The following is a 24,292-nucleotide window of genomic DNA, read 5'->3' as shown; positions in this document are numbered from 1 at the left end:
TTTATTTATTTATTTATTTATTTATTTATTTATTTATTTATTTATTTGAGAGAACAGAGTGACAGAGCACGAACAGGGGCGGGGGTGGGCAAAGGGAGAAGCAGGTTCCCCGCTGAGCTGGGACCCCGAAGTGGGGCTCGATCCCAAGACCCTGAGATCATGACCTGAGCTGAAGGCAGACGCCTAATGACTGAGCCACCCAGGCACCCCTCCTTTTGTGATTCTTAAGGAACTTTGCCAATTCTTTGATAGACTGTAATTTGTTGTATTAGATATTTGCTCTGGTACCTGAGTCAATGACAAGCTTTCTCTTGGTAAATGTATTTTCTGATAGATGATGTGAGTAGGGTCATATTTTAAATATATTAGGGGAATGTAGAACTCAAACTAATTGTCTTGTGAGTCCCTTGATGAAACAAACCCAAATTTATGAACTTTCATGTATTTTCTTTCCTTAAACTGAACTATACCCACTTTGCTTTAAATGGGACTTCACCTATAGTCTCCCCCATTTTTAAAAACTTTTAAGTAATCTCTACACCCAACATGGGGCTGGAACTTAAAACCCTGAGATCAAGAGTCACATGCTCTACCGACTGAGCTGGCCACGTGCCCCTAGCTTCTCCTATTTTAATGCTACTTCTGCTAGTGTCATTTAACGTGTTTGTAAGGATCTAATACAGAACTCTCTGAAATATAATATCGATGGCACAGAGCCTACAGGAAATTAATTTTGTTCTCCAGCATCACTCTAGGACTACCATAGTATGTCTTTTTCTGTCATTAATTTGTGGAGAGATGCTGAATAAATCCCTGACTCTGCATTCTTCCGTTTTTCCAGCATATTAATCAATGAATTAATATTTGAAGTTGTATGAACTAAAGAAAGAACGGGACTATAGCCCTTCCTTAGAAACAAAATATTAGGGCTCATTTCAGTATAAAAGTTATATATATACACACACACACATACACACACATACATACAGAGAAAACTAGAATTCAGAAAAGGGGAAGAAAAGCATCTATATTTCTTCTGCATAAAGAAACTCAGCATCACATTTTAGTTTTTTTCCCCTGCCTTTCTATGTACAGTTTTTGTGTTCTTATTATCATCGTGGCATCAGACATCATCTTAATAGCAACATCAAATTTCAGGGAGTACATACACTGTAGTCTACTTATCCAGTTCCCTATGTTCAGGTGCTTTCGCCCTATTTTTACCATTATAAACGGTGCCCAGCATGACTTAGTTTGTGTAACAGTATGTTCTCCTGCAACTTCTCCCAGCACTTGTTAATCCTTGTTAGTGTTAAGTCACGATGGGTAGAGCCCATGCTGCACAGATAATGAGATCATGAGTTTCTGTACCTCTCCTCTGCACATCCTGAGTGCCTGCTCTGTGTGGGGCACCTTGAAGGAACCAATGATGACTAAGACACAACATCTGTCTGCAAGGAGCTTGGCCTCTGGACGAGGAACACAGACCTGTAATCCATTAATAATAGCAACTAGGTAAGAAAGTTCTACACCGGGTATTAGGAGAGCACAGAGGAGCAAGTCTCTGACTCTTGCTAGTGAAGGGTTTTAGAAGCATAAGATTTTCTAGACAGTGCAGATAAAGAAAATAAAAAAAATAAATCAGGGAAGTGTGATAGCAATGGGAGGAGGGCAGCCCCAGTAGACAGAGCAGATGGGAGAGGCCTCTCTGAAGAGGTGACATTTAAACTGAGACCTAAATGACAAGAAGGTTTCAGCCACTCGAGGACCTGGTAGAAGAGTGTTTAAGGCGAAGGATCAGCAAGCACCAAAAAGACGGGAGTGATCTTGGCTTGTTCAAGGAAGAGCATGGTGGGAGTGACGTGAGCGAAAGGGAGGGGAGTAGAGTGGATCTCAGGGAATGGGAGAGTAAAGTGAGGTGGGTCAAATGAAAGGATAGCAGGGCAGCTTTGAGAGCTCAGCTGCTGTGGGAGAACATGCATCAGGAGCGGTTCCAATGCTTAAGGTTGCATGACTTTGTCAACATTTCTTAGTAGCACCGGAAGTAGAGAAGGCAGATGGCCTGACTGATACATGGTTGGAGGTTGCAGAACAAGTGTAGAAAATAGACAGTGGAGTAATGGGGTGGAATGTACTGGGAATGGAGAGTTTGTAGTGTTGTGCTCTAAAGGCCAGGCTGTATAAGAAAAGAATGGAAAATAAGGAGGTTGGAAGATAAGGGTGTGACAAACAGGGAGAAAACAGAAAGCTGGGGGATTGGAGGTCTCAGAGAGTTTACAGAGCCTATGAGATGGAAACAAGGTAGAGAGAAAGCTCTACCCTCTGCCAAGGGTTTTACTCTGAGAATAGAATACTGAGGTTTAAGGAAGCAGATAGAGTTCAGACAGCTGTGGATGATGTCAAGGTCCATTGCTGAAGTAAAATGGAGGTGATGGTTGAAGCCATGATCTTCCCTGATACTTCCCTGTATGGTGCAAGCTAGGGTGTTACTTGATTTCATCAAATCAAAACTTTCGTGCGTCAAAGGACACCATCGAGAAAGTCAAAAGACATGGGGCGCCTGGCTGGCTCAGTTGGGGGAGCATGTGACTCTTCATCTTGGGGTCATGAGTTCGAGCCCCACATTGGGTGTAGAGATTACTTAAAAATAAAATCTTTAAAAAAAAGAGCAAGTGAAAAGACAACCGAAAGAAAGGGAGAAAATATTTGCTAATTACTTATGTGATAAGGGTCTGGTATCAAAAATGTGTATAAATAACTCTTACTACTCAGTGATAAAAAGATAAATAACCCATTTAAAAATAGGTAAAGGATCTGAATAGATATTTCTCCAAAGGTGACATACAGTCAATAAGCACATGAAGACACTCAACATCATTAGCCATCAAGGACATGCAAACCAGAACTGCAATAAGATACCGCTTCATACCTAGTACCAGAATGGTTATGATCAAGTAATCAGATAATAAACAAGTGTTGGCAAGGAAATGGAGAAATGGGAACCCTCATACACTGCTAGTGGGAATGTAAAATGGTGCAGCTGCTTTAGAAAATATTTTGGCAGTTTCTTAAAATGTTAAAATTAGAGTTACCATATGACCCAGCAATTTTACTCCTACGTATATACCCAAGAGAAATGAAAGCATATGCCCATACAAAAACTCCTACCCAAAAGTTCATAGCAGCATTCCTCAATAGTCAAAAGTGGCAACAACCCTAATGTCCATCAACTGACAAATAAATAAGCAAAATATGGTATGTCCATACAATGCAGCAACTCAAGGGTGCCTGGGTGGCTCAGTCAGTGAAGCGTCTGCTTTTGGCTCAGGTCATGATCCCAGGGTCCTGGGATGGAGCCCCGTGTCGGGCTCCCTGCTCAGTGGGGAGTCTGCTCCTCCCTCCCTCCTGTGCACGCTCTCTCTCTCTCTCTCTCTCTCTCTCTCTCACTATCTCAAATAAATAAATAAAATCTTAAAAAAAAAATGCAGCAACTCAGATGACCCTTGAAAATGTTATGCTAAGTGAATGGAGACAGTTACTACTTTTAAGTCGTTGCTCAAAGTAGATTAGGGGATGGAGATAAGCATTTTCTTAATGAAACAGAATAGGCTAGATTAGATTAGACTAGATCAGATCTTTATATCCCAGCTCAAGTGCCATTTCCTCAAGAATTCTTCCCTAACTAGGTCGAATCCCCTCTCTCTTGGAACCTGTCCTTGATAGCACTAAGCACAGTTGGAAGTTTGTGTTTATTTGCATGATGATTAGATGGACGTTGGGATCTAGGATGTGACTATAAATGCACTGCATCTCCAGCACTTAGCATGCAGTTGATGGCACATAGCAGGGTATTTGTAAGTATCTGTTCAAGGAAGGAAGGAAAGAAACTGGTAAGTGGGGGGTCAAAGTTGTAGATGCAAAGAACAGAGTATCCTAGAAGGAAAGGAATAAAATGCAGGATGTAGATGAAGTCTCTAAAATAAAGGTCTCTAAGGCATTGTTTTTCAAACCGGGGGTCACAACACATTAGTGAATTGAGAAAATGATATACTAAGTTGTTTCCAGAATTTTTTAATGAAATGGAATAGGGTCGGATAGAAAATATCAGAGGGGTGCCTGGGTCACTCAGTCTGACTCTTGATTTCAGCTCCTTTCATGATCTCAGGGTCGTGAGATAGAGCCCAGCCTCGTGCTGGGCATGGAGCCTGCTTAAGATTCTCTCTCCCCCTCTCCCCCTGCCCCTCCTCCCACTCCCCACCCCCACCCTCTCTCTCTAAAAGAAAAAGAAGAAAAAAGAAAATATCAGAGAATACAGCACATATCAAAATTTTCATGAAACTTTTGTTTCAACTATATATAGTTGTGTGATATATATATATATTCACATACATACATGTACACACGTGTGTTTTATGTCATGATTCTCCTGCGTTTCAATTTTTAAAAATTGAGACACTCCTATACCATACCCTCTGGTTCAAACATTCATGACTGTAATTCTTTTCTGAAGCACTGATCGTTCTAGTAGATTGAGAATCACAGACTGTGAATATAAGACCTTTGGTGGTTTGTACTAGTAATAGCATAGCATTTTTAAAAAGTCATTTGTTAAGTACAAATTAAGCATTAATTTTTCAAGTATAAATTGAACATTAATGGAATTTCTCAAGTATAAACATTAATTTGAGTTTTTAAGAACAAGCTAAACAATGGTTTCAATCTCTATTAAGATGTTTTCCAGTCTCTAAAATGTATCAACAGTTATGATTATTTCTAATCATTTATGATTAAGAAACCCAGGAAGCCAGTGTTTAGTTATGTGGCAAAATGCATGTCCTTAATTTAATTTCTTTTACCATGAGTTATTTCAAAATGGTTTAGTTGTAAGATTTCTTTGAATGTGTGTAACACATCACGTGCCTAACAGTTCTTTCATTTGTGGGAACTGTGTGTGGTGGGAAGCCCAGGGCCTTTGGAGCCATTCTAGTCTGCAAGGAATCCTGGCTTTGTCACTTACTGGCTGTTTGACATTTGACAAGTTGGTATATTGGGATCTTGGCTTCCTTGTCTATAAAACAGGGAAAATAATTTAGGTGAAAATTGCCTTTTGTGGAGGTCAAAATTGGTCAACTATCAGCAATTTCCTGTGGCTCAACCTAATGATTATTTTACAGGGTGGTTGTGAGGATCAAACAAGGCAATATTTGTTTAATACCTGGCACAATGCCTATTAAATGTTAGTATTCCCTTTGATAAAGGTGAAAAATACTAGTGTCATTGTTTAATTATCTCTTTTAAATTGGCAGCATACACATTGGTCCATTGCACATTATATACTTATTTAATTTGTGTCTTGTTGCAGAAAGAATTTAAGTAGACTGGCACATAGTTGGTACTAGATAAATATTTGGATACTAGTGAATTAATGTTTCTCTTGAGTTTTGTTTTCATGGTCATTTTTGAGCCATCATTTGGTACTTAACTAGAATTTGATGAAACATTAAAGAGCCCAGTTTGGACTCTTCTTTTCCAGGAGTTTGTAACAAAGTCTTGTTTTGTACTTCTATGACAGGTTGTTCTTTCCTGGGAGCCAGCCCCATGGGATGGTGTCTGGTGAATGTTTAACAACAGACTCTCCGGAAGCAAGGGTGTGTGGGTGGTGGTGGACCTAAATGTAGTGTTGGCCAATTTCCATGCAAATACTTCCGTCACCCGTCACTGCTGATTTCAGGCTAGCAACTTGACATCACTGAATGCACAGTTGGGAAGAGGTAAGTGCAGTGAGCTCTTCTGAACTAGAACCAAGATGCTCCAGCCCCATTGCTGGCCCCAAGACACATGAAACCCAACCTGAGGGCAGTGCTCTGTAGACTGGAAGTGAGCATGCGTGTAGGATTTTTCATTTATATTTATGCTGCTAATAAAGAATTTTCACAATTACTGAGTATTTTTGAAAAACACAACTAAACAGAATAACTGCAAAAGCCGAACAAAACAATAATTATAATATTTATTGTTATCCTACATCTGTATGACACCTTCTCATTAAATTGTTTTTCTTGATGAGACAACATGCAGGGTTTTGCTCTTCTTTTTTCCTTTGGTCAACCTATTATTTTAATGACCAAAATACTAAGTAAGTATTCCCCCCAAAAAGTGCTGTGTAATTTTATTTATTGACTCTCTCTCTCTCTCTCTTTTTTTTTAAAGATTTTATTTATTTATTTGAGAGAGAGAGAATGAGAGAGAGCACATGAGAGGGGGGAGGGCCAGAGGGAGAAGCAGACTCCCTGCTGAGCAGGGAGCCCGGGACTCGATCCAGGGACTCCGGGACTCGATCCAGGGACTCGATCCAGGGACTCCGGGACTCGATCCAGGGACTCCGGGACTTGATCCAGGGACTCCAGGATCATGACCTGAGCCGAAGGCAGTCGCTTAACCAACTGAGCCACCCAGGCGCCCTCTCTCTCTTTTTTTTTTTTTTTTATTTATTGACTCTCTTGATGATCTAACTGGCTCAGATCTTGGGAAACTCCTTTTTGGTGGGATTGTAAAATTCAACATCAATTTTTTTTTTTTAATGTGAATCATAGTTGGGGAAATTGTTGAGGCTATGGATCATTTTATGAGTGATGCGTTTTAAGATTTAAAAAAAATGCTTCTGCAAATAAAAGATGTTACTTCAAATCAGGGATACTAAATGGGGGGTGGTATTGTCCTGGGGTAGGGGTGGATTTAAGAAATCGATGGTGGCATTTTTGTTGTCACAATGACTGGGGAGCACTGTTGACATTTAAAGGGTGGGGCCAGAGATGCTAGAACTGGAAATCATCCCATGTTCTGAATGACTTTCAAATATCCTGCGGAACTGTCATGTAGGTGAAAATAAACACCTAACTTTCCAAGACAGCAAGCACAGTATAAACTGAAGGATGCTTGCCTTTAGTTTTGCTTAGAATTTCCCCAAAGTTGTTCACCATGTTGGGAAGTCACAGCACCATGGGCAGTACTGAGTTCGCTGTTTGAGTTGCCGCTAAAGCCCACCTGTGTCTGTCTTGGCCTTGAGCTGTCCCTCACACTGAGGCTATAATAGTGTAAGCATTTGGCTACTTTATTTTGTCTTCTAGGATTGCCATGCCTGAGAGTTTACATTTTGAGGTGCATGTTATTTTATTATACATTACTTTCTTTTTATTTGTCCTTTCTGCCACGGTATTATGTCGATTTTTTTTTTTTTTACAATTATGCAGAGGGGTATGTGGTGTCCCCTGTGGGTTTCATTTCAGGTTAGTACAGGAGGGCTACTGAATATATGTTATTAAAGGAATCATTGGGTCTGAGACCCAGTAACTAATCCAAATAACTAATCCTTAGCGTGATATGACAATACCAGTTCTGTTTCCAAGGTCCCCAGCATATCTGCCTGAAGTCTGACATCAAAGAGTGGCACATCATATTCCCTTGGCTTCAAGACTACAAGCAGATTGTTGAACTCTGCCCCAGTCACTACCATTTGTGGCCCCAAATAACAATTTTACCCATTTTCTTTTTTTTCCTCCCTTTTTCTTTCTTGGCATCCGCTGAGCCGTTGGCATTCCTGCCGCTGCCCACAGCGGCATCCGCAGCCCATCATGAGGAAAAGCCATCATCTGCTGAATTGTATCCCTTTTCTTGATCAGTGCTTACAGTACTGTTATTTTGTTCATCAGAACATCTGGTGCCCTCTTGGAAAAGGATGTACTCAAAAAGTCCGGTGGATCAAATATTATGGCAGTTGTAAGATGAGACGAACCTCCGTTTCCTTGAGTTTAGAATTTGCCCCTGAAGAATGTGGAGGCAGGCATGAGCAAGCACATCCGTTTTGTCTCATGTAGTGCATAGTGGCAATAAACACCCTGGTAAGAAAATAAGCATTTAGTGCTGTGCACACAGCAACAAAAAAATAAATATATACTTTGAGCTGGATTCAAATACGAACCTACAGGTCATGTTGTCAACACAGTGAAAAAGGAAAAAAAAAAAGCATCATCAGTGAATAAAGCTGTAATGAGTATGCAGGGCAAACCTTTGGCAAGATTGCAGAGCACCTGGCATTTGTTTCCAGCACTTGTATCTTCTTTCTCAGGTGCCCTTTCCTTCCCTCCCCTCAGCACCTCTCGCGCCGGCAAGCCTAAGGCTCTCAGTGCACGTGGAATCAGCAAGTGTTTTTGAGCTACTTTTTTAAAAAGAGATTTTATTTATTTATTGGACAGAGAGAGTACACGCACGAATGGGGGAGCGACAGGCAGAGGGAGAGGGAGAAGCAGGCTCCCCCCTGAGCAGGGAGCCCGATGCGGGGCTTGATCCCAGGACCCCGGGATCATGACCTGAGCCGAAGGCAGATGCTTAACCGACTGAACCACCCAGGCGCCCCTTGATCTACTTCTGCTGTATCCCAGGCAATGTGGGAGGCACGATCAAATCCATGTCTGATTTGAAGGAGTCTCCCCGTCAGAAGGAAAGGGGGCTGATACACTTTTTTTCTAACTAACTCCAGGGTTTTTTTTTTTTTTTTAGAGCAGATGGGCTTTTTCTGGCGATCAGAATAGTGGTTATCCTGGACAGGCAGAAGTGACTGGGAAGGGGCATGAGGGTTTCTGGGGAGCTGGTAATATTGTGTTTCTTTCTTTTTTTTTTTATTATGGTAAAAAATACATATCATAAAATTTACCACCTTAACTGTTTCTAAGTGTGCAGTTCAGTAGTGTTAAGTGTATTCCCATTGTTGTAAAATAGGTCTCCAGAGCTTTTTCATCTTGTAAAACTGAAACTCTGTACCCATTAAGCAATAACTCGTTTTTCCTGTCCCCAGCCCCTGGTAGCCACCATTCTACTTTCTATTTCTATAAATTTGACTACTCTAGATACTTTATACAGGTGGAATCATACAGTATTTATCCTTTGGTGACTGGTTTATTTCACACACTTTTGATGTCCTTCAAAATTCATCCATATTGTAGCATGTGACAGGATTTCCCTCCTAATGTTGTATTTCTTGATCTGGATGCTAGTTACCTGAGTACGTTCACTTTGGGAAAATTCATCCAGCTGTGCATTTATTAACTGGACACACTTCTGTATGCATGTTCTACTTCCAAAGAGGACTTTACTTTAAAAAATAGATGGAGATAAAATTTAAAAATCATTACTACCATTTCTACTAAGCTATTAGTAACTTGTGTTAATGTTTCCCAGAGGTGTTTTAGAAGTACCAGTTAGAGAAGGCAATGCTTAACTCAAAGGGGTACTTGCTGAAGGCAGAACTTCAGAAGAGGTGGCTTGGGGCACCTGGGTGGCTCAGTCGGTGCAGCATCTACCTTCTGCTCAGATCATGATCCCAGGGTCCTGGGATCGAGAGCCCTGTGTCAGGCTCCCCGCTCAGTGGGAAGTCTGCTTCTCCCTCTGCCCCCACCACCCTCCCCCACTCCCCCACTGGTGCTCTCTCTCTCTTTCTCTCAAATAAATAAATAAAATCCTTTTTTAAAAAAAAAAGAAGAAGAAGAGAAAGGGCGCCTGGGTGGCTCAGTCATTAAGCATCTGCCTTCCGCTCGGGTCATGGTCCCAGGGTCCTGGGATCAAGCCCTGCATCGGGCTCCCTGCTCGGCGGGAAGCCTGCTTCTCCCTCTCCCACTCCCCCTGCTTGTGTTCCCTCTCTCGCTGTCTCTCTCTCTCTGTCAAATAAATAAAATCTTAAAAAAAAATAAAAAAATAAAAAAAGAAGAGGTGGCTTCACACAGGCCCTATTCAAATTTTACCTGATGTGTGGCTCTGAGCACCTTTATATGTATAGAAGCCTGGTACTGCCCACCACAATCCAAAATCACTAAAAATTAATACCCTGCCACCACCAAACAAGAGCAGAAGGTAAAGGGGGGGGGGGGTAAAAACTGTCCTTAAAGAGGGGAATGAAATTGGGAAGAAAGGCCATTGAAGAAAATTTTAGGAGAAAGAACAAAACTGTTGGAAGAGGACAATCAGGTAGGGTTGCCAGATTTAGAAAAACAAAGAGCTAAACAGACAAACAATCAACGCAGGACACCCAGTGATCCTTGAATTTCAGATAATCAACAAATAGGTTTTTAAAGTAGAAATACGTTCCGAATAGTGCATAGGACATACTTGTACTAAAAACCTACTTGTTGTTTATCTGAAATTCAACTTCCGCTGGGCGCCCTGTATTTTACCTGGCAAGCCTAGATGCAAGGGAAGGAAGGAGGGAGACAAAATCATAGGGAATACAAAAATGTTTTTTCAATGCAGGTAACCAGCTCAAAGCCAGATTCTGACAAGTACCTAGCACTGGATAATATTCCCTGTCCTAAATGAGGGAAAGAGCTTTCCACTAAGAATTGGTTTGATTTTGCAATTAAGAAAAAAATTAGACTTTTCTTGAATGTCTTGCTCAGGGGTCCAGAGTTTAATCCAAATCTTGTCACATTGGCTATTTCCCAGAGAGCTGAGGGACAGAATAGGATAACCTACGAGAATGGTGTGCGGGGCTGCAGGGAGGAAGGGCAAGGGACTTCCTCCAAAGACCTAGTGCCTGGTAGTGACTTATCTTGTCAGTTTTCATCTGAAGAAATTTTGATGTATAAAATAGGGGTTGCCATTAAAAGTAGTGCATCAGTACTGGTGGGGAAAAACAAATTCCTGAATGCTCCACCCTCCCTATTCATCAAAGCAAAAGCACCCAAGGTTCACTTAAGGTGAATGAAGGCATTTGTTCTGGAAAAGTTGGCCTTGTCACACAATTTCTGATTCACTTTGAAGCCCTGCAGTTAAACCCTTCTAATTCTGAGTCAGTAGAAGGGATAATCAGGCTTGATCAATGAAAGTTCTCAGGCTCATTGTTTAAAAGAAATAATTTTTTAAATTGCAAGTATACAATGGGGATTAAATAATTAACAAGATGACTCTAGGCTGAAGTTTTGCAAGGCCCATTTTAACGATTGGTTTTTAAAACAGAAGTATAGTTGCATGCAGCTAGAAGCAAGTGTCCTCTAAGTAGTTTGTTAGTAGACCTAGGTAAACTCTGTTCTATGATCTTTTTACACCATTAATTGCTTAGTAAGCTTTTCTTTCATAGAGTGTTTGAAGTAAACTTTGGCCCAGCTCCAGTTCGAACAATCACAAAACTTTAAAACCGTGAAGACTGGATTTATTACATGGAAGCTGTATCTGTGATTGTTATCAACTGAATATGTAGAATCGTGGTTGATACTTTTTATGGCTTTATGAAACTGTCAATAGCCCTGACCTGTATGTCCTTGGACAGTTTCCTTAGGTGTCTATACCTTAACTTCCTCATCTGCAAAATGAGGGAGGGGGTGGACGATGATCTCTAGGCTCCAAGCTCTAAAACATCATGACGAGATCACACTAAGAGTGTGTTCATCTCGGGGAGCGGTAACTTAGCACAACTTACCTAGAGGTTTCCTTGTAGGGATGGTTATTATTTTAATGAATAAAGGTAAGAAGAATATAGAAAAAGTGTTTTCAGTTGCTTCTTGTCCCTTGGAAATCTTTCATGGGTGAAGAATCAGAACTTGGGGAAAAACCAGAACAGCCATTAAGCAATAATGTCTAGAAGAGACCAAGGATTGAAGAACTGAGAAGCGGTTACTACAGGGAGAATAGATGCCATGAGAGAAAAACACGCCCGTCTTTGCTTCCTCAAAAAACCAGATTGTGCCCGCTGGGAACAAGAGATTGACTCCTTGCTAGGACTTCGAGTGCCGCCAGAAGCAATATCTTCCATTTGATTCCCATAACAGTCAGGAAGAGCATGTAATGGCAACTGTCACACAAGACAAGAGGCTATGCCCAGGACTGAGTGCTTCCACCCACCCCAGCTCTGAGGTGAACAGTCTGTACATGCAGGACCTTGAGGATCAGGCTCTCTCATCTCCAGAATCTTCATACCCATTAAGTCAAGTGTTTAAGATGCAAATTATTTGGATCATGAAACTCTTTTTGCTTCCACACTCATTGCCAAATATTTGTGCACTTTCTGAACATTGTTGTACAAATTATAAATGTATCTAAAAATGTTCAGCCACAGCTTCTTGCTGAGACTCTTCCACGTGAGACAGCTTGTGACCATCCCCTCAGCCAGCTTCTCGAGAAAGGGACAGCTTGGAAGGGAGACTTGCAGCTGGGAGGGTAGACTCTGGCGTCAAACAAGGCAAGGTCACTTCAACTGCTTCACCAGCTTCATTCCTTCCCCATGCCATGGCTCTGCCTTCCTCACCAAGGGGACAGAAATCTGGAAGGATATTTTAAGCACCCCTGAGGACTGTGTATACGTGGACACTATGGAGTATATGAGCATACGCGAGGACTGACTAATCAAAGCTAGTTTACAAGGGGGTCTAGGAGAAAGAGAGTTGTAATGTGGTCAGGATCGGGATATGTACAGAGTGTGTATGGTGTGTGATATTTTGAAGCAAAGTTCAGGATTTGTTCCAGAAAACTTGGCAAAAATTTTACCCTCTGGGGCATAGGAGGTGTGGTAGGCAGAAGAATGCCCCTACCCAAAGATGTCCACCTGTTTATCCCCAGAACCTGTGACTATGTTATTTCACATGGCTAAAGGGACTTTGCAGATATGATTAAGCTAAGGGTCTTGAGTCAGGGAGATGATTTCGGATTATCTGGATGGGCCCAGTGTCATTACAAAGGTTCTCATAGGAGGGAAGCCTCTAGAAAGCAGAAAAGGCACAGGCATAGATTTTCCTTTAGAGCTTTCAGAAAGAATGCAGCCCTGCTGATCCCTTGATTTTAGGACTTCTGACCTCTAGAATTGTAAGAGAATAAATTTTTGCTCTTTGAGACCTCAGTGGTGGACAAACAGACGTGGGCTCTGCCAATATGGAACTTAGAGCCACAGGAGAAAGACTGGCATTAAAACAAAAATTGCTATTAATTAACTCAGGTATGCAGTGTGCTGTGAAGTACTTCATGGCTCTCTGAGAATGATTAAAAGGAGATCTACTCCTTCTGGATGGTCAGGGAAGGTTTCCCTGAGGATGTGATGTTTAAGGCAGACTCTAAGGATGAGCAGGAGTTAGCTGTCTCAGGTCAGTGGGGGTGGAAGGAGCCTTGAAGAAAGATGGAAGAGCTTTTCCAAAAGCTGTAGGCAAGCAAAGTGTTGTGTTTTAAGGAGTTAAACTAAGTCCAGTATTGTTGGAGCCAACGGAATAAGGGTTAATGCTGTACAAGAGGAGATGGAGGGGTGACTAGGGCCTGGGCTAGGCAGGGCCTTCTAGGCCAATGAAGGACAGTGGTATATCCATATTTACACTTTTAAAGATCACTTAGGCTATAGTGGATGAAAGAATGGATTGAGGGGCAAGAGAAGATACCAAGAGACCAGTTATTAAGGACACTGCAACAGCCTGGGTAAGAAGTAAGGTAGCCCTGGTCAGGATGGTGGCAGTCGGGATGGAGAGAAGCAGAAGGGTTCAAGAGATAGGTATATAGGACAGAGAATCAAAAGATTTGATGATTGATGGAGTGTGAGAGGTGACAGAGAGGGAGGTGTTAAGGATGATGCCTAGGTTCGTAGATGAAGCAACCCTGTCAGCAAAATTTCCATTTTCTAAGGAAGGGAACAATGCTGGAAGAGAAGAATTTTGGTGGGAAGATCGGAAGTATGACTTTGGACCTGGATAACTTGAAGGGGCCACTGAGACATTCAGGTGGAAATGTCAAGTAGGCATTTGCCTACACAGGGGCAGGAGATCTAAACTTAGGAGTCAGAATTTCAATGGTAAGTGAAGGCCTGGGGATAGTGGAGGCTGGCGAGGAAGGGAGAAGCTGGTAAGAGGAGGGCCTAGGAATCTCAAAGGAAGCAGAGGTCAGAGAAAAGACCTGAAAGTGACTAGAAAGCCAGGAGAAAAACAAGGAGGGTGTGGAGCCACTGAACTGAAAGGAAAAGAGAGTTTTGCAAAAACGAGGGAGTGGCCATGAGATCAAGAAAAATAAGAGCTAAGAAGTATTCCTGGGACATGAAGATCTTTGGTGACCTCAGCATGAATTCGGTGTGGTGGAGGAAAGGGGACGGCACCTAGGAACTGTCATCTCTTCTAAGTGTTTCTGGCAGACACTGGTCAGAACAGGGTCTTCAGGAAAAGCTAGGAACCAGTGAGAAGGCCAGAGGGAAACCGCTGCTCGCGAGCGGCTGGATTACGTGCCCCGCTGCCACTGCCACCGCGCATGCGCAGCGGTACTTCGCCCGCCCAGAAAGACAGAAGTAGGTGGTGGACGGGGCTGCAGACTGCCGGGGCCTTAACCGGCTCTCCTTGTTCACTTGTCACGTTTGGCCAGAGTCACTCCATCACTCCTTCTTTCTCTTAGCTCTCTGGGCCTTGCTAGCAGCCACCCCCGTCTCCATTCTTGCTTATTCTGAGACTGGACCCATGAAGTCACCCTCTCATTCTCTTTCTTCCTTTTGGTCTCCTGGTGTTGGAGAGATTTTGTGTCTCCAGGGAGTCTGAGTGAATTGACATTTCAGAGCAATTGTTTCTTATCCAGTGTGTATGCAGTAGTTCTTCATGGAACATGGCCAGTCCTGTGAGCAGACAAACAAAAATAGCGTATTCGGTGAGTGACTTCATGGAGAAGTGTGAGGGGAGGGTACAAGTCTCCTCCCTTGTGAGAAGCCAGGAAGGCTATTGGAAGAGCCAAAGACAAAATGTTCCTCTATTTTTTATTGTCTACTGAAATCCAGCTTACATATAATTCAGATGGAATTCCCTGACCATGACTATGAGGTTCATATAGGAGTCCAACCTCCTCCACTTTTATGAGGCTACAGAGCATAAGAATGGGAACAGGTGTTCCTCGGACTATGCTGCCAAATAAAACTTACTCAAAACCAAAGTGACTTTTCTCACTGAAACCAGAGCAACAACAGGAATCCTGACAAGGAAAACACACGCATGCGCGGGTGCGCGCACTCGCATTCACACACACACACAGCCACAGTGAAAGAATGAAGCCATTTTGAGGGAGAGGAATAAAAGAAGAAAAGGGTTATACAAGGAGAAACAAAATACAGCTCTGACTCATGCAATAAGCTTGTGTGGTGAAAAAATAATTGGAGAATAATATCAGAGTTCTGAACGTGGCTTTGAACGTTAACGTAGCTTTTACTTTACATTTGGGGGTAGTTATTCCCCGCCTTCACTATTTCCTTCACCCTTCAGGTTAGGAAATTATTCCCTCGAGTAAAACAACATTATTTTCTCTTGTTTTCTGGGAAAGTGCTTGTGCTAACTCTTCCCTCAGGATCTGTTGAATAAGTTAGTAGCTGATGAAAGTTAGCAGCAGGTGACTACATTGGCATTGATAAATAATTGATATTGTAGTTAGAGTTCTTCTCAGAGACTCATGATCTTTTTTCTAGAAATCAGCTGAAGTCCAACCCTCTCACTTTACATATGAGGACCTGGGCATGGAAAGATAAAGCAATTTTCCCAAATCCACAGAGCTACTTAGTGGCAGATCTAGCCCTGAGACTTCAGGGTCAGGGGTCTACTAGGCTATGCTGTCCTGCTCAAATGTATCAAACAGCCGCAGTGCCCATAATTGAAAGCTTCCTCGGGCCAGGAGGGTACCATCTCCACTTCTCACAACAAATCTTTAAAGGAGGCTTTATCACTCCCATTTCCCAGGTGAGAAAACCAAAGCTCAGAGAGGTTAGCTAACTCACTTAAGACCACACAGTCAGTACATAGTAGAACTGACTAATCTTGCGGGATGACCACGTAGGGATTACCAGTATCTAAGGCTGATCCTCCACCTCTGTGGGGACAGGTGTTGGCTTCCCTGGTATCACAAGGAATGCCCAAAGGACCACACAACCAAAAGTATTGATCTAGCTCCTTGGCTATGGTGCCTAAAGGTTGAACTTGGAGTCACTGCTAGGAAAGAGCAGAGTTATGTTCCTTGGGAAGAGTTATGTTTTCTTGGGAAGGGAAACTATGTGGAGCAAAGGGGAACTTTTCAGGCTGAGTAGGATGATACTTGTCAGGTGGAGACAGGGTGAGGGGAAGGGTTCTCGAATTTATCGAATTTATGGAATTCGATAGCATGCATTTATCAGTATGCTGTGACTGTACTATTTTCAAAGGGGGTCCATTGTTACATAGAACTGAATTAATTGTAATCCTGGGCTCAGGATACACAGGTTCATGCATGGCTCCCTCTTTAAATAAATAAATACACAAACAAATGTGAACACTCATGAATCCAACATCCAAACTAAAACCTAGAGCAGTCATTGAAGCTGTCTGACAATACCAAGTTTTGAAGAGGAGGATATGGATTGACCAAACCTCTTATTCATCCCTAGGAGTATAAATTAGTTTAATCAATTTGTATTTTTTTTAAGATTTTATTTATTTATTTGAGAGAGAGAGAATGAGAGAGAGAGCGCACATGAGAGGGGGGAGGGTCAGAGGGAGAAGCAGACCCCCTGCTGAGCAAGGAGCCCGACATGGGACTCGATCCCGGGACTCCAGGATCATGACCTGAGCCAAAGGCAGTCGCTTAACCAACTGAGCCACCCAGGCGCCCAATTTGTATTATTTTGTAGTGTTAAACATTCTCATGGAATCTATAAACCCATCCGAAAAATAACATTCACAGCAGCATGTTTATTTGTAAATCACGGGGCTAAGTAGCAAATTTTTCTTCCCTCTACATTGAAAAGTATCGACAAATACAGGAATCTTTCTTTTCTGAGTGGGGAAAGTCTAGCTCTTCAACAGCACGCACTCACAACCCCTTTCCAAGCGACGGTGTTAGGTGAAAAGGAAGGCACTACTGTATCACTTGTCACCAGTCATGTGTTTGTTGAACTGGCATCGAGGACTAGGGAGGTGTAGTCCTATTTTTTAATGAGGCTTGTCTGTGCAAAGTGATTTGAGTTTTAGAGAACTCATCTGCTTGCATTTCTTTGGCATCGCTTCTTCTTTTCATATAGGTCTTCAAGTCATGGCAGAGATAAAAGCCTTGGCAACTGGATCACACCCCAAACAGTAATCCAGTGTTGGATTTCCCAGCTCTACCATACATCAGTGGACAGCCACGGGCAAATTCCTGAACTTGTCTGAGCCTCAGATTTCTCATCTCTAAGTGGGTAAATTCACGTGTGCCTTGCGGGGCTGCTCTAAGGATTAAAAGAGGGGACTGCTCCTAACCAGCTACGGAACAAAGAAGCCCAGCAGCAAATGTTAGTTACCTTCTCTAGGGAAACAGGAGTGTGAGGGACACCCTGCAGTGTATCTGGCACAGCACTTATCTCATTGAAATTTAGCGTGATCCCCAAATGCGAGGCACAGATGTAATTTTACATTTCCTAGAAGCCACACTTTTTAAAAAACGAACAAAAAAAAATGAAATTAATTTTAATAATATATCTGATCCAACCTATTTAACTGATGTATCTAACATGTTACCATTTCAACATGTAATCAGTATAAAAATTATTGATGAGATAGTTTGTGTTCGTTTATTTATTTATGTGGCATACTGAATCTTCGAAATCCCATGTGAATTTTACACTTAACAACACGTCTCAGTTGGATCGGCACATTTCAAGGGCTCAAGAGCCCCACTCGGCTAGTGGAGCTGAGTTGGGCAGCTCAGCTTTAGCACTTCTAAGGAGATTGAATCTCTTTAGATTTTGAAATCTGGCCTCTTCAGTTCTATTCTAGTGCACAGTTCAAACAGTGGGAGGTGATTGACCCCATTCCTTTTCCTTTACTATTTATAGTTGCCTCATAGACGGGACGCAGGTCAGATTATCCTAGAGCAGAGGTCCCCAGTCTCCTTGGGAGAAACGACTGTTTTTCTTTTCCTCAAAGCTTTCAAACCTCCAGAAAATTAGGATAATTGGAGGGAGGGGGAGGTGAAAAGAGTTGGGGCTGACAATAAAGCTCCAGCACCCTGGAGAAGAGTCCTTCCTGGACGCTACACAAGCCTCCTCGATGGAATGAAGTCTTAGTAACTTCGGAACTGACTCAAGTCTGCTGTGGGATTCCCATTCAGTGGTCGTGATGGCTGGGACTGGGGGAAAGGCTGCACTCGGCCCACAGCTTGGACGGATGAGGGCTGTGCTCAACTTGCTCATGTGAGAAACGCCACGTTTTCCAGATAATAGGTGGCATCTTAGATGTCAGAGTCCACTGCAAACAATGGTTCATGCTCAGTTAATTATGGGCACTAAGTAAATATTAATAGAAACTGATAAGACCACGATTTGTATAAAAAGAGCGGTAGATTCTGCAAGTTGCTATATAATTAACTTTCATCTTTTGGGGTAAAGAAGAACTGAATAAGGCCTTTCATGTTACCTATTCTGGGTTCATATTTTTGGATTGTGTTCCCACCCAGAGACTCCAAGGATTTCCTAAATGTCAGCCTAACCATGGTATCACTCAAAACACTCTTTGGTGGTTCTTGTATTATTGGCATTTTGCTCTGTTTCCTTCCAGAATTTTTCCATGAAGTTTTTGTGATCTCTTCGTAGCAGAGTTCAAATTTAATACATCCTTTTGTAGCTTGCTTTTACCCACTTATAATACTTGCATTTTCCATGTTCTCATATAGACTTCCTACAACACATTTTTAACGACAGTCTAGTGGTCCACTGAGTGCTTGTGCCATGATTGACTTAACCATTTTCCATTATTGTCTTTTCCTTCTGGATATTATAGGATGTAATTTTGTTTCATAACTTGTGCACAGGAAACAGTACCTTTCTTTATTTTTAAAAATAAGATGAAATCTGGGTTTGAATTCCCATGTGCAGGGCTGGCAAGATACCCAACAACAGCCATCAGTGGGGAGCTAGTCCCATGTGTATGTGCAAGGCATCTGGAGAACCGCTGAGTGTGACGGCTCTGATACTTTTCCCCCTAAGCAACACAGATCTCCCCAACCTGGCCCAAACTGTACAGGAGATGTCCTGGCCTATATCACTGGTGGTTCAGAGGAAGCTTCAGGGTTGGTTTGATTTAGTCACCTGACAACATCATCAAGGACCCTGTCTCTTCTCATTTCTGCTCTGCTCTCTACAAAGTCGGCTTCACCCTGGTCACAAGACGGTTGTCAGCTGATGCTACATGCTTAGTTGCATGCACTCAGAGATGGGGAGAAGGTAGAGAGAGAAGAGAGATTCTTCCAGAAGCTCCCTCTCAATAGCAAGCAAGTTTCTTTCACAGAAGCCTCCAGGAAATGTCTCCTTCTTTCTCATTGACCTAAATTGGGTTATGTACCCATCCCCGAACCACTAATTTTTAGATTGAGCCATATATTTCATTACTACAGGGGCGCCTGGGTGGCTCAGTTGGTTAAGTGTTTGCCTTCGGCTCAGGTCATGATCCCGGGGTCCTGGGTTCGAGCCCCGCGTCAGGCTCCTTGCTCAGTGGGGAGCCTGCTTCTCCCTCTCCCTCTGCCTTTCCCCCTGCTTGTGCTTGCTCACACTCTCTGTCAAATAAATAAAATCTTAAGAAAAACATTACTACAAACAAAGGAGGCTCTTCCCTCTCCCCCCAGCCTCCAGCACAAATCCACTGCATGGGCAATAAACAAAAGTGGAGGTAGTTACCAAGAGAAGAGGGAATTAATTTACAGAGATTACCAAAATATCTCATATCTTCCAACTTCTGTTTTCAGTCCTGCTATACAAAAACAGCACAGCAGCGCAAAACTCAGACGTGAAGTCTCCATTGTCTGATAGGTCAGGGGAGATCAGCTACCTCTTTCTCTTGCTCCTCCAAGAGGTGCAAGAACAAAACACAGATTTAATTTCTTCATAAATTATCCTGCCACACCATTCCTGGGCTTAAAATCTTTTCTGGGGGGAAAAGGGGGAAGAGAAAGACTACAGTAGTAGAATGAAAACCCTCCTTTGTTAGAAACAAAAGGAGAGGATAAATGGACTTGAGGAGGATTTGTACCATCCAAAGTAGTTTGTCAAAAAAATCATGAATCTGGGCACTTGGAAAAATAGAGCTACTGCTTCAAATCACACTCATCTTCGCACTCTTAACTTTCCACTCTTCAAATCAAAAGGTGGGCTGGTGAGTGTTGGACATAATGAAAATTTCCTTCAATAGGTTAAGGACTAAATAAATTGTGCTCCGTCCAAACAACGGAATAATATTCACACCTAAAAAGAAATGAGCTATCAGGCCACAAAAAGACATGGTTGAACTTTAAGCGCATATCACTAAGTGAGAGAAACCAACCTGAAAAGGCTGTATGATTCCAACTGTGTGACATTCTGGGAAAGGTAAAATTATGGAGACAGTAAAAAGATCAACGCTAGCCAGGGGTTAGCAGGGAGGGATGTGTAGGCGGAGTACAGAGAATTTTTAGGGCAGTACATTTGTCCAAAGCTACAGAATGTATAGCACCAGGAGTGAAGAGTAAAATGCGGACTTTGGTTCATAATGGTTCATAATGATGTGTCGATGCAGGTTCATTGATTGTAGCAAATGTGCCAGTCTTGTGCGGGATGGTGATGGTGGGGGAGGCTGTGTGTGTGTGTGCATGGTGGAGGGAGACAGGGGGTGTGTGGGAACTCCCTGTAGTTTCCACTCCATCTTGCTGTGAACCTAAAAATGCTTTAAAAACCATAAAGTCTATTTTGGGGCACCTGGGGGGCTCAGTCGGTTAAGCGTCTGACTCTTGGTTTTGGCTCAGGTCATGATCCCAGGGTCGTGGGGGCTTGTGCCATGTCCGACTCGATGCTCAGCAAGGAGTCTGCTTGAGATTCTCTTCTTCTCCCTTTCCTTCTGCCCCTCCCCACCACTCATGCAAGTGTGCACTCTCTCCTCTCTAAAATAAATCTTTAAAAATATTTTAAAATATTAAAAATAAATGAATAAATAAAGTCTATTTTTAAAACGCAGGCTGGTATCAAAGAACATGGAATTGAGAGTCAGGATACCTGGATTCAAATTTGGACTGTCATATACAAGCTGTGTAAGCTTAAATTATTTTAACCTTTCTATGTCTTAGTTCACTCACCTGTAAAATGAGGATATGATTCCTTCATCAGACTTACGTGAATAGACAAACATAGGCCCTTTCACAGAGCACATGGTAGGTGCTTTTAAAATATGTCAGTTGAGAGTAAAGAGAGAAGGAGGGAAACACAGGGAGACCAGGAGTTCATAGCCAAGTCAAATGCCAGTGGAGGCGTTTTATAACAAGATCCGCCCACTAGTGATTGATGATGAGATAATCAGGGGTTATTTTTTCCCCTCATCTATTGCACTTCATTTCGGCTTTTGGCTTTTGGCTTTATGAAATTTTGATTTGATGAAATGCCCATTATTGCTTGAATTACTCAGAATACTACCCTTGCCTTTGTTCCCCCTTGAGAGCTGACAGGAAGGAATGTGATTTGGGGTGGTTTTACTGTTCCTGTTGTTGGTTTTCATTTATTTAAAAAATATTTATTGTGGACCTAGGGAGTGGTCCTGATGCCGGACATAGTAGCGAAGCAGCGGGAGAAGCTACACTTGGGCTCAGCCATCACAGGTGTTGTGTCTAGGGTGGAAGACAGACATTTCTGAAATTCAAACAGTTTTGAGTGTTACAGTGAGAAGCACAGAGAATCAAGAAACAGTGTAGCAAGGGGAACAAATTGCCTTCCTGGTCGGGGAAGGCCTCCCTTGTTTTCTCAGTGATGCTGCTGCTGAGGTCTGAGGCATTAGCCAGAAGGAACAGGGAGCTGGGTGAGAGTGCCTAGGGTAGGACAGCAGTTCTCGCACTTGAGCATGAGTCAGAATCACCTGCGAGGCATGCAGATGAGTATCTAAAAACTGAATAGCTGGAAACAACAAACATTTATTACACCAAGCAATGAGAGTTTCTGTGGGTCAGAAGTCCAGGAGCCACTTAGCTGAGTGATTGTGGCTCAGAACCTCTCACAAGGTTCCAGTCCAGGTGCCAGGGGATAAATCTGCTTTCAGGCTCACTCCTATGGACTTGTCCACAGGGCTGCCTCACGGTGTGGCGGGTGGCTTCTGAGAGAGAGAAAGACAGAGAGCAAGGGAGAGAGAGAAAATCCCCAAGAGAGAAGTCAATTTTTAATTTTTTTTAATTTTCATGTTATTATTATTTTTTTGTAATACACGTTCTTTAAATGTTCAGTAGTTATTCTATGGTTATAAAATATTTTTATTAATATCTTAATTTTGGGGCACCTGGGTGGCTCAGTCGTTAAGCGTCTGCCTTCATCTCAGGTCATGATCCCAGGGTCCTGGGATCGAGCCCTGCATCGGGCTCCCTGCTCAGAGGGACGCCTGCTTCTCCCTCTCCCTCTGCTGCTTGTGTTCCCTTTCTCACTGTCTCTCTCTCTGTCAAATAAATAAATAAAATCTTTAAAAAAAAATCGTATATTTTTTCTTTGAATATGCCTTATTTTACATTTTGTAACCCAAAGATACTGCTTTCTCCCCCGTTTTCTTCAGATATAATTGACATATAACATTATATAAGTTTAAGGTGTACAACATAATGATTTGCTATATGTATATATGGCCAGACAATTACCACAATATATTTAGTTCACACCCATCAACTCACATAGTTACAGTCTTTTCCCCTTTCGATAAGAACTTTTAACAACTCTTAACTTTCAAAAATCCTAGTTATAAGTTAAAATAAGTTCTGGGGATATAACGTACAACATGATGACCATAGTTAATACTGTATTGTATAATTGGCTTTATTTTTTTCAAAGAGTTTCAGATTTACAGCAAAATTGAGAAGATAGTACACAATGTTCTCATATGTCCTATATTCCATTTCCCTTACTATTAATAGCTTGCATTATATGTTACATTCATTAAATTTGTGAACAAACATTGATATATTATTATTAAACACATTCGGTCCAAAGTTTATCTTTTATTAAGAATTCTGGGGCGCCTGGGTGGCTCAGTTGGTTAAGCGACTGCCTTCGGCTCAGGTCATGATCCTGGAGTCCCTGGATCGAGTCCCGCATCGGGCTCCTTGCTCGGCAGGGGGTCTGCTTCTCCCTCTGACCCTCCCCCCTCTCATGTGCTTGCTCTCTCTCATTCTCTCTCTCTCTCAAATAAATAAAAATAAAAATCTTTAAAAAAAAAAAAGAATTCTGTAGTTTTGGGGCACCTGGGTGGCTCAGTCGGTTAAGCGTCTGCCTTCAGCTCAGATTATGATCCCAGGGTCCTGGGATCGAACCCCATGTCGGGCTCCTTGCTCAGCGGAAGCCTGCTTCTCCCTCTGCCACTCCCCCTGCTCGTGCTCTCTCTCGCTCTTGCTCTCTGTGTCAAATAAATAAAAAAATCTTAAAAAAAAAATTCTGTAGTTTTTATTTAGTGTCCTTTTATCTGTTCCAGAATCCCATCCAGGGTAGCACATTATATTTAGTTGTCATGCCTCCTTAGGTTCCTCTTGATTGTCACGGTTTCTCAGATGTTCCTTGTTTTTAATGACCTTGATAGTTTTGAGGAGCACTGGTCAGGTATTTGTAAGAGTGAAGTCGTTTTATAACCTAATCTTTAAAGTGAGAGCTTATCACTTCTGGCCATCCTCTATTTGTTGGAAGTGAGTACTAAATCAAGCCCACACTCAAAGGGAGAAGAATTAAACTCCATCTCTTGGGGGGAGGAATATCAAAGAATTTCTGGCCATGTCTTTAAAACCCTCAAAGCTTGTTAAACCACAGATTGCCAGGCCCCACCCCCAGAGTTTATCATTCAGTAGGTTTGGGCTGGGGTCCAAGAGTTTGTATTTCTAACAAGTTCCCAGGTGATGTTCATGTGGGTGGTCCAGGGATCTTGCTTTGAGAGTCACTGGGAGTGGGCCCAGGCAAACCTTGGTGTGTACAAGGAATTGAAAAAAGTTCATCAAGACCTACTTCTTTTTTTTTTTTTTAAAGATTTTATTTATTTATTTGAGAGAGAGAATGAGAGAGAGAGAGAGAGCACATGAGAGGGGGGAGGGTCAGAGGGAGAAGCAGACCCCCCGCTGAGCAAGGAGCCCGATGCGGGACTCGATCCTGGGACTCCAGGATCATGACCTGAGCCGAAGGCAGTCGCCCAACCAACTGAGCCACCCAGGCGCCCAAGACCTACTTCTTTCTTTCTTTCTTTCTTTTTTTAAAAGATTTTATTTATTTATTTGACAGAGAGATAGAGAGACAGCACAAGTAGGCAGAGTGGCAGGCAGAGGGAGAGGGAGAAGC

General features: G+C 42.4%; 1 protein-coding gene and 1 non-coding gene across 2 annotated transcripts in view; one reads left to right on the top strand and one right to left on the bottom strand.

Moving 5' to 3' along the window:
- Nucleotides 1-24,292, top strand: part of LOC123323388 (transcription factor SPT20 homolog) — an 88,292-nt gene that overhangs the window by 61,171 nt on the left and 2,829 nt on the right. The window lies entirely within an intron of this gene.
- Nucleotides 7,568-7,654, bottom strand: LOC123323531. The gene has a single exon (XR_006539464.1). It is a non-coding gene; the product is annotated as a small nucleolar RNA SNORD35 (small nucleolar RNA).

This window comes from Neomonachus schauinslandi, chromosome X (assembly GCF_002201575.2).
Source record: "Neomonachus schauinslandi chromosome X, ASM220157v2, whole genome shotgun sequence".
NCBI lineage: Eukaryota > Metazoa > Chordata > Mammalia > Carnivora > Phocidae > Neomonachus > Neomonachus schauinslandi.
The sequence above is the reverse complement of the archived record's forward strand: the minus strand, read 5'-3'. Positions and strand labels throughout refer to the sequence as shown.